The sequence below is a fragment of the Balaenoptera ricei genome, chromosome 11 (genome assembly GCF_028023285.1).
Source record: "Balaenoptera ricei isolate mBalRic1 chromosome 11, mBalRic1.hap2, whole genome shotgun sequence".
NCBI lineage: Eukaryota > Metazoa > Chordata > Mammalia > Artiodactyla > Balaenopteridae > Balaenoptera > Balaenoptera ricei.
Genome location: NC_082649.1, coordinates 87,535,172 through 87,548,628, shown reverse-complemented (window position 1 = coordinate 87,548,628; position 13,457 = coordinate 87,535,172). Strand labels below are relative to the sequence as shown.

Genomic DNA, 13,457 nt, shown 5'->3' with positions numbered 1-13,457 from the left:
GGGTTCCAGTCTGGGGAAGCGCCCTTTTTCTGAGCTCTGGAAGTTTCACCGGGGCCACGTGCATTTTCCTGGCTCCATCAGCCCGACCGCATCCTTAATTGCGTGTATCATTTCTTCCCCTGCCTGTGCCCGGTCGCTCACATCCCGTGTTTTGCAGGGGTGGTTCTGGGGTTTGTGCAGGCAGCAGCGAGGTGCCTCTCCTCCCCTCCGTGTGCACCGAGGGCTGGCCGCTCTTTAAACACCCTCGTTTTGGCGGATCTCTTAGGGAAACTGCTTTCAAGAGCAGCCACGGCTCTCACCTCCGGGATACAGACATGGAAGCTCGCTCTGCGTTGGGGCCAGGCTGGCTTACAGCTGCTCCCCCCTCTCCAGATCCGCTCTCTGCCGTTCCTCATCTGCGCTGCTGTCCTCCTCAGCCCGCCCTGACCTTGGCGGGGGATGTTTCCCTCGATGCTTGGGGAGGGCGGTGGGAATCTCATACTGAGTGACGCTGGCCAGAGAGCAGCCTTACTTTTTATTGTTGTCTTTAGGTCTGCAGAACTTTTCTTAAACATGTAACATCTTAGGAACTCATTCTCGATTATTTTTTTTGTTTGATTAGCTAATTTCTAAAGGATGACTTGACCACAGTATTTTTTGCTTGCTTTTTTTCTTTGGGGAGGAGGGTTGGAGGAGGTGGGAAAGAGCTTTATCATGTAAAAGTAACCATCCTAGAAATTCCAGGTAATAAATTTTCAGGCGCATGAATGGTTAAGATTCTTCACTCAGTAACACAGTATGTGAATGTGGAATTTTTATGAAGGTAACAGTCTCTTTCTTTAAAAATCTGATTATATTTAGAAGGTACTTTTCAATGACCAAGTAATTTTAACCTTCAGGGAGAGATTGGGGTGGGGGAATGGGAGGAGGTGAGTAAAGGAGGCTTGGATCTTTGCAAGGGTTTGAAAATTCACATCCCCTTTAATGATTAAACTGGCAGTATCTTTATTTGGATGTTAAAAGCTTTTTCTTACATTGCAAACATTCTCAGCAAATTTACAGTCAGATATTTGGAAACAGCTAACACTTAAAAAAAAAAAAAAAAAGAGGGAGGAGGAGGGCCTGTTTGAACTAGGAAACAAAATTAGTGGGAATGACTAAAACGACAGGACTGACCCCAACACCATTAGCCGGGGGGGGGAAAAAAAATTCCATTTCATTGCAACTATGTTATTGTTTACTTTACCATACACATCCTAATATGGTTACCTCCCTGTCAGAGGCGGCCAAGCCCAGGGGTTGAGAGGCCCCCTCCGGGAGAAAGCTCCTAACTGCCTCTCAGACAATAAGAAACAAACGGTACAACTCCACAAAAGGCTTCCCTGAAAATAAGTGTCAAATAAATCCTACAGAACTCTCGCTTCTGCCACTGAGCTCTGTATACGCAAACCTGTTTTTATGCCATTGCTGCCAAGGCTGAGCTGCATTTTGTTTGGAAATAAGCCATTGCATTTTCTTTTTTCCTTTTTTTTTTTTTTTTTCTTCTTTTCTTTTCTTTTTTTTTTTTTTTTTCTTCTCACTTCATCTGAGGGCTCTGGATTAATTCCTTGAGACATATCTTTGCATACATGTCTCATGAGTTATGTTTCCTGGAGCCTTTTACTAGGAACATTAAGGTAAGAATGTTGATTTAGCCCGGGACCTTTGTCACTCAAACTAATGCTCATCAGTGATATAGGCATTGTAAAGAAATATTGCGGAGGTCTTTTGTGGTCCCCCTCCCAAACGGAGAGGTGCAGTTGCTTTTAATTGTCATGCATGGATTCGGGGGGGGGGGGGAAATGCCACCAGTTGTGGATGAGATGCAGCAGAGGTGTACTCACTGGTGTAAACACTGGTAAAGACACCCCGATCCTGTGGCAGCCACAACAGTTTCACGAGAAGGCTTTTCCCGTTGTTTCTTCTAATTCTTCTCTACTTGTGGTGTTTCTTTCTTCTTCCTCTTTTTTTTTTTCCCCCTTCAACTCTCCTGATCTTTCCCAAATCCTCATGGTCTTGAGGCTTGCCTGTTATTATCTGCAACTCCAGAACAAAGGTAGGTTGCTTAACTCTGTGCTTCGGGGGAGGGCCAAGTTATTTTGGGAGGGATGTCTTCCTAATGCATGAGTGGCTGACCTAAAAGGGGGGTGGGGGGGAGATCATGCCTAGAGCCGGAGGGACGAGAGAACACGCACTGTGGCAGTTTTTATGTAGTGGAGTTTATCTTTATGCAACTTAAAGAAGCAGCAACATCTTCGGTTAGAATGGACTGTGTAGCTCCTGAAATTCTACACTTGATGTCACTGATGTGTGTATATTGCATTACCAAACCGGGGTTCAGACATTTGGGGATACTTGAATCTATGACAGCAGATAAGGTTTTCTGATTGGCTTCTACATCCAGTTTATCAACATTAAATAAAGGAGCTAGGATTTTTTCTTTTTTTTTCTTTTTCTTTTCTTTGGAATTTTAATGTAAAGGTGTGAGTGTTTGGGTGACTGGCATATGTACTTTTTTGCGTTCTTTCTTTTTTTTTTTTTTTTGGTCTAATTGCTTTAATTCCCTGGGCACCTTCACTTATTTCTCAATGATTGTGTTCTCTCATTTTGCGTAATCTGGTGCTCTGTTAGCGCCAAGGTGGAGGTTGGCTGTTTTTAACTAATTGTGCCTTGCTGGGTGGCAATACAATAGAAAGAGTACAGACCACAGGAAATTCATCTCCACCTGAAAAAGGGACTGGAATAGAGTGTGCAGATTCATAATGGAAAACAGGAGCAAATTAAGCCTTAGTGAGGGATATTAACAGGCTATTAATCATAATAAATATGTTTGGCAGTGTTGGGTTTGCATTCTATAGTTTTCAGTTTAAAATAAAAATCAAAGTCGGTGATTAGAAGAGGAAGTTTTGGCTTGTGGGAGGCTGGGCTATACTTGTTCATTAGTTCAAACCACATTAAAAGTGAGCAGTTTGTTCCAGAATCAAGTACATCGTTCCCGAGCAGATTTGAATACATCCCCGTCCAAATGCAATCTCGGGTTCATGCCACGATTGCTTGGCTTTTTCTGAGCATCTCCGCTTCAGCACGGAACTCGAGTGCTAAGAATTTTATTTTACGTTATTACGTTGCTCGCACATTCCTGCTGGTTTCTTGGCTGTGGATCACCTCTGCATGCACCGTAGCTCCGTCAAGGTGAAGCTCTTTGAAAAATAAAAATCCAGTGCATTTAACTAAAATGAGCTTGAACAGCCTCAAAGTTTGTATCTTAGAAAGCTGCTAATTATGCTTGTCGTAAAACATATCTGAGTGGAAGGTTCTGAGTCCAAACAGAATCGAGGGCTGCTTTAGAAATATAACTGTAGTCTGTGCTTTTAAAGAGGTTTATTTTTACTTTGGGGCCATGGAGGGGGTGATTGGAATTAGTAGCCTTTAATTAGACGGGGAGATATTCAAATTTTACAGGGATTTATGTTAGAACATGGAATGGCGGTGGCTCTTTCCTCATTATGAATCCTCCCTGCACATAATGAGGTTCATCATTAGTTGATGGAGTGAATTTGCCCTAGCTCTACCTTGAAAGGCACATAATTTACATACTACTTCAGAGCCTAAGCTTTAATGGATTCCTCGATGAATAAAATGAAAAGCTACTTTCTTTAAATTTTTGAACACTGTTTAGATAATACGATTTTAATAAGACATTCAATTTGCTTGTTAAGTATATTTGAAAGTGCCTTTTTTTTTTCTTTTTGGGAAAAACATATTTTGGCTTGCCTTGCTGTATATCACAGTGGATGGTTACCCTCACAGATAAATCAGAGAACATATGGGGTACATTGTAAAGAAAATTGGGAGAATCTTAGGCAGAGAGCTATTTTTAACACGTGAGCCTCAAGATTATCGATTTTTGTGTAGAAACTCTTCTGACATGAAATGATTATAACAAAAAGGTTGGAAAACAAGCTTATAATTTGTGTATGGCTTTGCATATCTAAAATGTGCGTGCATGTTCATTCCAACCAATGCTGACAAAATAGCTAGCTGCACCTTCTGATTTATTTTAATGATGGCAGAACAGGAAGTTCCTTGGTGCAGCTGCATGCTTGAAACTGCTTCGATGTAGCTGTGATTCAATGAGGGGACACAGAGCTGGAGGCCGTCTAATGGGTTATCAGGTCATCAGCTTAGGAGCGCTCTGGTCTACCCCATAAATTCAGCAAGTTTTCTGGCTCTGTCACTCTTCCGCCTTTTAGTTGGAATGCGGAGAAAATCAGCTTTGACTTGGCGTGATTTGAACACGGATGTCTTTTCAATAAGTGGGGGGGGGGTTGGTAATAGCATGTTATTGAACATGTCCTTTGCTTGTTGGGGACAGGTCACCCCGGCATTATTATCACGGCTGCAAGTGGAAACAGGTTTCTGGTGGTTTGTCACATTCAGGAGCAGGGAAGGTGTCTGAGTATAAGCGAAGCCTTGTTTTGATAGAATGCTTTATTACCTGAAAATGATCAGCATATATTAACATTAATAGAATAGTCCATGTCATTCTTTTTTAGGTAATTTACCTCTGCTACAGACCTGTCTGCCGGAAAAGAAAAAAAAAAATCTTCCTCTCTTCTAAAACATATATTTGTTTAGAGAGTTTTCACTGAAGTGTACATGACAATTACAGCTGTTCATTAACAAAATTGGGTATTTGTTTTAAACTTTAACCAATCACTTTGATATGCTAATTATGGTGTAATTTAATTTGAGCCCTGTAATGATGATGCCGTTATTATGGACATAAATGATGCAGTTAAGCTGAGAGTAATCTCATTTGCATACTGTACATGCCAGTAAATTAAGCCCTTTCTTCGACTGCTTCAGCTTTAATTTTCCACTTCTTTTCACACAGCTCCTTTTCAGCCCCTCTCTTATAAGCCCACTTTGTAATAGTCCTGATGACTGTTTGATGTGAAGAGTTTCTGCACCACAATAATGCAGGACAGAAGATGTAACATTTAAAGGATTCATTATCTTGCTGAGTGTTCCTTTAAGAAGGAAGGATTAGAGAGGGTGAGGGGAGACAAAGTGTCCTTTCCATGGGATACAGCAGCCGTGTCTCCCCCCCCCCCCCCGTTAAACTCAGACGTGGGACCTCTTACTTGTAAATGTTCTCCCACCCCACCCCGGTACCGTAGTTTACTGTCACAAATTGTGTTGCATTCAACAGCAGTGAACTTCATGTGACGGCTGATTGTAATTACCCCATGCTAGTTGGAGGGAAAGTTTAATTTAGCCCACATACTACAGCTCTTCAAATCTGGGCTTATATAGATGAGATTATAATTTTGAAACAATTCCGAAATAGACTGACTGCCATTTTCAAAAGGAACTTTTTTTCCCTCCCGTCTGCCTTGATTGTCAAAAAACTACGAGTTTCAGCTCGTTGTATGAGAATCCTCACAACTGCACACGGATGTCCTCGGAGTGGAAGCCCCTGGCCGCTGCCCTCCGTGAGCCCAGAGACCCGCTCGGTGGCTCTCCAGAGCCTGGGCGAACCAGTGACGGCCCCGGTGAGCCATCTGAACCAAAGAATGCTCAGGGCATAACTGAACTCTTCTAACTGGTGAGCGGGCTCTCCCGTGGCTTGTGCTGAGGCCGGTGGGAGTTGAGTGGGTGTAATGGAGAACTGAATTTAGCTCTGGCTTTTAAAGAGGGTCAGAGGCCTAAAAATAGTTCAAACTGCTTCACTCTCCTGCAGGCTACTTCCTCGACAAATGGGAGAGTATTAAAAAAGAGAAATAGGCTGTGTCCATCCTCATGTCTTGGAACTGAAAGTCTTGCCCTTCCTTCCGAAGGGTTTTCCAGTCCTCTACCCCTCGACCCAAAGTTTTGCCAATTGATGTGCAATTGATGTGCAATCCCTTCCCCCAAGCCGTCCTGTGTCGGGAGCCTCCTTTGCTAGTATCCAGGCAGGCAGGCAGGTATGGCCATGGCCAAGGGCACATGTGGCTTCCTCAGCCTGGTAGCAGTGACAATAGGGAATTTCTGCCTCACTTCGGAAGTCTTGATGGAGGTGAACATCTCTTCTCCCAGTTGTTTTTGAATGAAGCAGATGCTGCCACACTGTTGATATGATGTCAGGCTGTTTGTTTCAAAACAGTTTGAACTTAATGAAAAGTATAAACCTTGACGGGCTTTTTCCTCCCCTTTATGTAATTTCAAAATTACCGTAGGATGCCAAGGTGTGCAAAATGCTTGTAAACATACTTGTGTGTGGCTATCATTCTGTATCCAATATTGTATTTTTCCAAAATGGGAAACCTTCTTGTTTTCAGTATAATTTAGGGAGAATAGGGGAAAGGAGATACGGTTTTGTGCCATACTGTAGGACTTCTGCATTTTTATTAAATAACAGAGACTAGACTTCCTTCGTTCAAACAAAGCTCCTAACTAAGCAGACATTCCCGCTGTGAAACTTCCTATTTTTAGGAAGGTGAGTACACAAAGAATGAAGTACCATAAGAACATAAGCTCCTTGAAGGCCAGGTATATTTATCTGAATTTCCAGTACTCGGAATCGTGCCTTGCATGTAGTAGGTGTTCAAGATGTCGTTCCTGATTGAAATCAGTCTGCTTACTCCTGTGGGCTTGTGAGCATCAAATGAGAAAATGAGGAAGAAAATGCTTTCTAAAATAAAGACTTTAAATATGCTTGATGGTGTTTAGATGGTAAACCCCATCAATCCATCCTTCCTCTGGCCCCTCCCCTGTGTGGGAGCCACTCACAAGGGTTTACAGTTAGGCAGAAGCAATCCGAGATGGGAAGCACTTCAGCCCAGATTATTGATGAATACCTGTAATGATAACGATAGCAAGTAGCAGGTATTGAGCAACAGCGACGGGCCAGGCACGGTAGTAAGTGCTTGTCATAGGTGATGCTCCTGAATTCTCCCAACAACTTTTCCGGGTAGGCACTGTTAGTTTCATCTTTTTTTTTTTTTTTTTTTTTTGTTTTTAATTGAAGTAGAGTTGATTTACAATATTATGTTAGTTTCAGGTGTACAGCAAAGTGATTCTGTTATACATATGTATGTATATTGTATTCTTTTTCTCGATTCTTTTCCTTTATAATTTATTGTAAGATATTGACTATAGTTCCCTGTGCTGTACAGTAAATCCTTATTGTTTATCTCTTTTATATATGGTAGTGTGCATCCATTAATCCCATACTCCCAGTTTATCACCACCCCACCCCCACTTATGCTTTGGTAACCATAAGTTTGTTTTCTATGTCTGAGAGTCTGTTTCTGTCTTGCAAATAAGTTCATTTGTACTGTTTTTTAGATTCCACATGTAAGTGATACCATGTAATATTTGTCTTTGTCTGACTTACTTCACTTATATGACAATCTCTGGGTCCATCCATGTCACTGCAAATGGCATGATTTCATTCCTTTTTATGGCTGAGTGATATTCCATTGTCTATATGTACCACATCTTCTTTATCCATTCATCTGTTGATGGACATTTAAGTTGCTTCCACGTCTTGGCGATTGTAAATAGTGCTGCAGTGAACGTAGGGGTGTATGTATCTTTTCAAATTAGAGCTTTCGTCTTTTCTGGATATATGCCCAGGAGTGGGATTGCTGGATCATATGGTAGGTAGATCTGGTTTTAGTTTTTTAAAGGAAACTCCGTATCGTTTTCCATATAGTGGCTGTACCAACTGACATTCCCACCGGCAGTGTAGGAGGGTTCCCTTTTCTCCACACCTTCTCCAGCATTTATTATTTGTAGCATTAGTCTCATCTTTTGGATGTGGCCGCTGTGATGAAGATGCAGCTCCAGGTCCCACAGCTGTAGGGCTGGAACCAGGACTTGTCCTCCTTCAGGAAAACTCCAGGGTGCTCACTCCTGGCCACTGCACTTCAATCCTGGTTTTCACTGTAGGTACACACACGCTCTCTATTGTAATATCTAGTGTTAGTATGTAGTGTGTGCAGAAGTATATACCATGTCACTCTATCTTAAGTGTGTTTTATACATGCATTTCTTGAACAGCTGCAGCTAATACTTCACATATTTCATTTGCAAAGAGGCCTGACAAGGTAACTCTTATTTGTCCCTACTTACTGATGAGAAGGCTGACCTTCACTCAGATTAAATAACTGGCTTACACAAACTGGGCTCCGAACCCAAGCCCATCTGCCTGCACAGCCCTTGCTTACTTAATCACCACTGTATGCTCCCCACTAAGTTGTATTCCTTGAGATCATTTTGTGCTCCTAAGATAGTTAACTTATTTTTGAGTGCCTGTGGTATTTAAGGTCTTTCTTATTTATTTTATATTCTGGGGATTTAGACTTTAAATGTGTGCTCTAAATAACTGAGACATCTCCTAATTCCCCAGTTATAGTGTGATGTCAATTCCTGGCAGGAAGCCAACTTCCCGTCACACCTCCCCCCGCCACCCCCAAACATACAAACTAGAATGTTGTTAAATTCTTTTTTTTTTTTTTCCTTGGGGGAGGAAAATGCTATGCTGCTTCCTTCCCTGTGATTGAAGCCTTTTTTACTTTTATCTTGACAGGTGACAGAATGAATATCAGCTGTAGAATTTACACATATGTGGGTCTATAGATGTTTGCGTGTATCCCCATGGACATGTGCAGATTCATAGCTTGTAGTCTTCCTTATCTGTATTGCAGGCCACACGTAGAGAAAGCAGTGAGGCCATTTCAAGGAAACTCGCCACTTCCTTGTCCTAATCCTCCTCTCCCAGCGCTGTCCCTCTGCCCCACATCTCAGCAGCCCCATTTCAGGCGTCTAAAGTGATAACGGTATGGATGGTTTCCTTTTCCCTTATATTCAGAAACTCTTCCAGAATCTTGAAATGCCTTTAGGCCTGCACTGTCCAGTATGGGAGCCACTAGCCAGAAGTGGCTGCTGAGCCCTTGAAGTGCGGCTAGTCCAAATCGATGTGCGAAATGTATAAAATACACACTGAAGTTCAAAGGCTTAGTTTTAAAAAAAAGAATGTAAACTATCTCATTACTCACTTTTATATTGATTGTATGTTGAAATTAAAATATTTTGGCTATATGAGGTTAAATGAAATATATTAACGTAACTCCCACTGTTTGTCTTTACTGTTTTAAACGTGACGAATAGATATTTTTAATTGCATGTATGGTTTGCATTTGTGGGTCTCATGTTTCTGTGAGACAGTACAGCTCAGTATGTACATCCTGCCTCTCTGTACATGAGGACTAGTAGACAGGTGGGAGGGGGGCAAAGATTTATCCCCCAAATGGATAGAGAGCTGCAGTGAGCATGCTCCACAGGGGACCTGGCCTGCAGCAGAGGCTCAGGAAATATTTCGGGGTGCAACCCTGGATGGCAGTGTTTCTACATGGAAGGCACTAAAGAAATAATCCCTTCGGTTGTTTCAACACCTTATCCTTCCTAATCGCATTGGGGATATTGCACTTACCCTACTGTTTCAAAATACTTGGACTTGCAGAGTGTTTCTATACCCAGCTGTAGTGCCCTTGACACCAGTAGATCTTGGCTCATCGACTCTAGTGATTCCATTAGCATAGGTCATCAGAGAGAAGAGAATGGGGTTCCTTGAATGTTCCAGATGGCTCTCTATGCTGGGCTTTGATAACCTGCAGGAGCTGCTACAGGGGTCCCTGGTGCCCCAGGCTCCTATTGGGGCATTTCTCTTATTCTCTTATTAGATGCATTTGTCTCTTTGATACTCTCTGATACGTATTCTTTACCTAGCACAGGCGTATCCTGCCTTAAGTAAGCTTTAAGTGTAAGTATAGTTGTATTTTTAAGATAGAAACAACACGCTATGAATGTACATTATTCAACAAATGTTGATTAGGAACCAGTATCATTAGGCGTGGTGGGCTCCCTGCCTTCAGAAAGCTCATTCAGCGTGTAGACAAGTAAGCAATGTCGTAGATAACTTCAACTTAAGTGAAGTCAGTGATTGCTGGATTGGAGCTATGTTGTTTGCCTTATAAAAAGATTATTTGATTTTTTTTTTTTTTTTAGAGGATTCATAATCAGTAGCCCTTAAAGAGACATGCAGTCCCCATTCTATTTATTGTACAGGTGATCTAGGGAAAACATGATTGTAATTGTAAATTTTCAGTAACCCCTGTGGAAAAGTGAGCTACACACTTAAAAGTTTTTTTTTTTTCCCCCTCTAAACAGCCATCCCAGTTCTTAAAAACCCAGGGAAGCTTGATCTGCAATCTTTTCTAAGATTTTTTTTTTTCCCCCATCAGCATAGATGGAAGCCTTCACTGGAATGAACATATGGGAATTATAGCTGTCACCTCATCCATTAAAAGCAGGCATTCAAGTGGAATATTATCCCACTTTACTTTTCGGTCCTTAAGAAGTCAAGGGACAGGGTATTAGATGTGAGATGGCCTTAGGAAGACTGGGGCCTGGCAAAGATCAGTCCCCAACACGAAATGTGCCCACTTCCATGTTAAGTGCTGAAATTGTTCACCTATCCCTCTGCCCTTATCTGCCTTGAAGCTGCAACTTCATTAGTATCAGTTGGTTTTTAGGGTGTTTATATCTCTGGGCCACTGGCTCCCGGCGATGATTATTGCTTGAAATTTTCCATACACTGCTTCCGTTTTCAATCACCCTACCCCAATTGGCCTAACATCGACTCTTTGAACTGCACAGGGGAATCATGTTAATGGTAAATTCTTCCCTTTGCATAACAGAGGAGGAAAATGCCTTCAGCTGTCTGTGCTAAACGGTTCTTTGTAGACCCCTTGGAGAGGAGAGCCTCCACCCCTACATCAGCCCCGCCTTCCAGCAAATCACCTTCTAAACGGAAGCAAACAGCTCTGCCTGGGGATGTCCTTGAGGCTGCAGAACTTCGCAGGCAGTGCAACTTGCAGCTCTAAGGTTTTGAAGGGCAGCCCTACCCCTCCTCAACCCCTACCCCTCTTAGGTTGTTGCTGTCCCTTCTTCTGCAAGGACGGGTTCTGGAAAAACAGCCTTGGGTCCTCCTGGGTTGTCCGTTTTGCCAGGTGGCCTCAGATGCAGAAAGTGAGGTGTGCTGATTGGATTAATTTACAGTTGGAATATGATGAATGGTTCGTCTCCTTTTACTGTGTTTTGGTTTGAGGTATTTGGCCCTAAGAGCATTTGGCAAATCTTCCTGTTGTCCAAAAAGATTTTTTGTGTTTTGATTTAATAGTTCAAGCCTTTTAAGTTAAAAAAAAATTTTTTTTGGTGTCGGTTCAGTTATACATACGAAAGGTATTTCGAGGACTTGTAATTAGAGGCAGACCCTTCTATCTCCATCTCTCCAAATTGATATGCAGGAAACAGCACTACCGAACATTCTGGAAGTAAGCTTGTACCACTAAAGGTCAGTAATGGTTGTATAAAAGCCAAGGCTAGTAGTGGCTCTAACATCCAAGACGAGAACTGCAATCCCAGAGAACGTACAGAACAGGAACCCCTGGGAAAAGAGCAAAAATTCTGTCATGTAATGATGTTTGATTTGGGGTAAAAGGAACACTGATGTACCAAAGCCTTAAATTCTCTTTCTGATCCTGTTTTTATGCATTCTAAACGTTTTTTTAGCTACTCTCCTTGTTGTGTTCCCAAAACGTACACGTCCTCATCCTCTCTTGTCCTTCATGGCATCTGCAGTAATCAGTTGGGGGGTACAGTCTATAGAATCTACCTCGTGCTCTAACGTTTATTTCAACCTTGGTAGGCTGTGGGCTTCCGCATCCTTGGATCCATCCCTCTCCTTCAGAGTGCTGTCAGGGGCTCTTTTTCTTATAACTTTGAAACCATTTTTCTTTTTGGAATTCTATTTTCTATATTCATTTTTTAAGATCTCTTGATGTGGACAAGATTCCTCCCTTAGAGAAAGCGTATTTATTTGTTTCAGCTTTTGTTTACTACCATGCAGATGACAGGGAGCATGAGGTCAGGGGTCCTGTAGAGCGATCGCCAGCAGATGGGTGGGATAGCTGTTACTACTTCTCCCCTCTGCCACTTCTCACAGCAGACATTGCTAATCAATCCCAGCACTCTTTCTCAGCAAGCCTGACTGTGGCCTGTGAATCTTTCTTTTAAAGAGTGCCAGCCTCTGCTAATCGATATAGTGCTTGGCGTGAAATCTCTCTGCCCAGTTTGGTCTGTTAGGTTTTACTGTATGTGAATTTGGTGGATTGTATGCTATTACTACATGGTGGCACATATTTTATCTTAATACTGTCAGATTCCTTTTATATTATCTCAGTTTGCTAAGCCACTTACACCTTCAGAGTTAGCTTTTCGGACACACGCTTTTTTTCAGATGTAATCTAGGATACACTAGACAACTCCCAGAAATTCCTTTCAAGGTGATGATTCTGAAATAGGCCAAGTACCAATTCCCCTTTGAGCTATATAGCTCTTTTTCAGGTACAGAATTTCTTGTGCATGCAATTGAAGGATCACCCAGGAAATGGACGTGGCCTTCGTGCAGGAGATAACATTGAAGTATGGACTTTTTGCCCTTTGGCAAATTGTCTCGTCCTCTCATTCTAAATTTCTGGGATTCTAGGTCCTGACACCCCATGTTCTTTGGTGTCTCCATTAGAACACAATCCAGTTTAGAGTCCTCTCAAATTATTTATGCGCCAGAAAGGGAAAAAAAAATAGGCTTTCTCTATCTACACATCTTGTCTTGTTTACTTGTTTTTCCTAGAATTAAAAAAAAAAATTTCATATTTTTAAAACTTTGCCTGGTAGATAATGCTTCCCATCTATTAATTGTTTTCTAACGCATAAGATGAAATTTGTAGTGTCCAGAACTTATTCCAAAATAACCACTAGGTCACTGAGTTGGTGTGGTCTCTCTCCTACCCCCACCCCTTTGGATATTTGTGATAAATTAATTCTCTCTTGAAAGATTAGAAGAGCTCTCCTAGTTTTCTTATAATGTAGCTGTAGGTGGGTTGGTTCTTCCTTAAGTATTTGTGTCATCAGAAGTCTTGTTTTTCAATCCCTTGAACTTATAATGTAAAAAGGAGAATCAGTTCATTTTGTTTCCCTTGACTGTGAAGAAAGAAGTGTATTTGCAGGTGTTATGATGCCTAAACATTACTGTGCTTATGTTTAGTTGTTTTTTAAAAATTTTAAAGCCTACATCTTCACTTTTCCACGTCAGGATGAGTAAAATTGATTCATGGTTCTTTTAGGTAAAGAAGCTATTTTAAACCAAATTGTCCCCATTGACAGAAAAGGGGGACTTTTGCTGTCAGTTGCAGAAATGTGGTTTTTCACCAAAGCAATCTATTACTGAACCAGAGTGGATTTGCAGACTTGCTTTTTAAAAGAAAAATATCCTTGTATGATTAAAGAGGAGAGCAAAAAACAAGTATCTGGATAGTCAGAATCTACTG

The 13,457-nt window shown here is 41.7% G+C and overlaps 1 protein-coding gene across 9 annotated transcripts in view; it reads left to right on the top strand.

The window, feature by feature from the left end:
• Positions 1 to 13,457, top strand: part of FOXP1 (forkhead box P1) — a 586,392-nt gene that overhangs the window by 312,113 nt on the left and 260,822 nt on the right. The gene's annotated exons all lie outside the window — the stretch shown is intronic.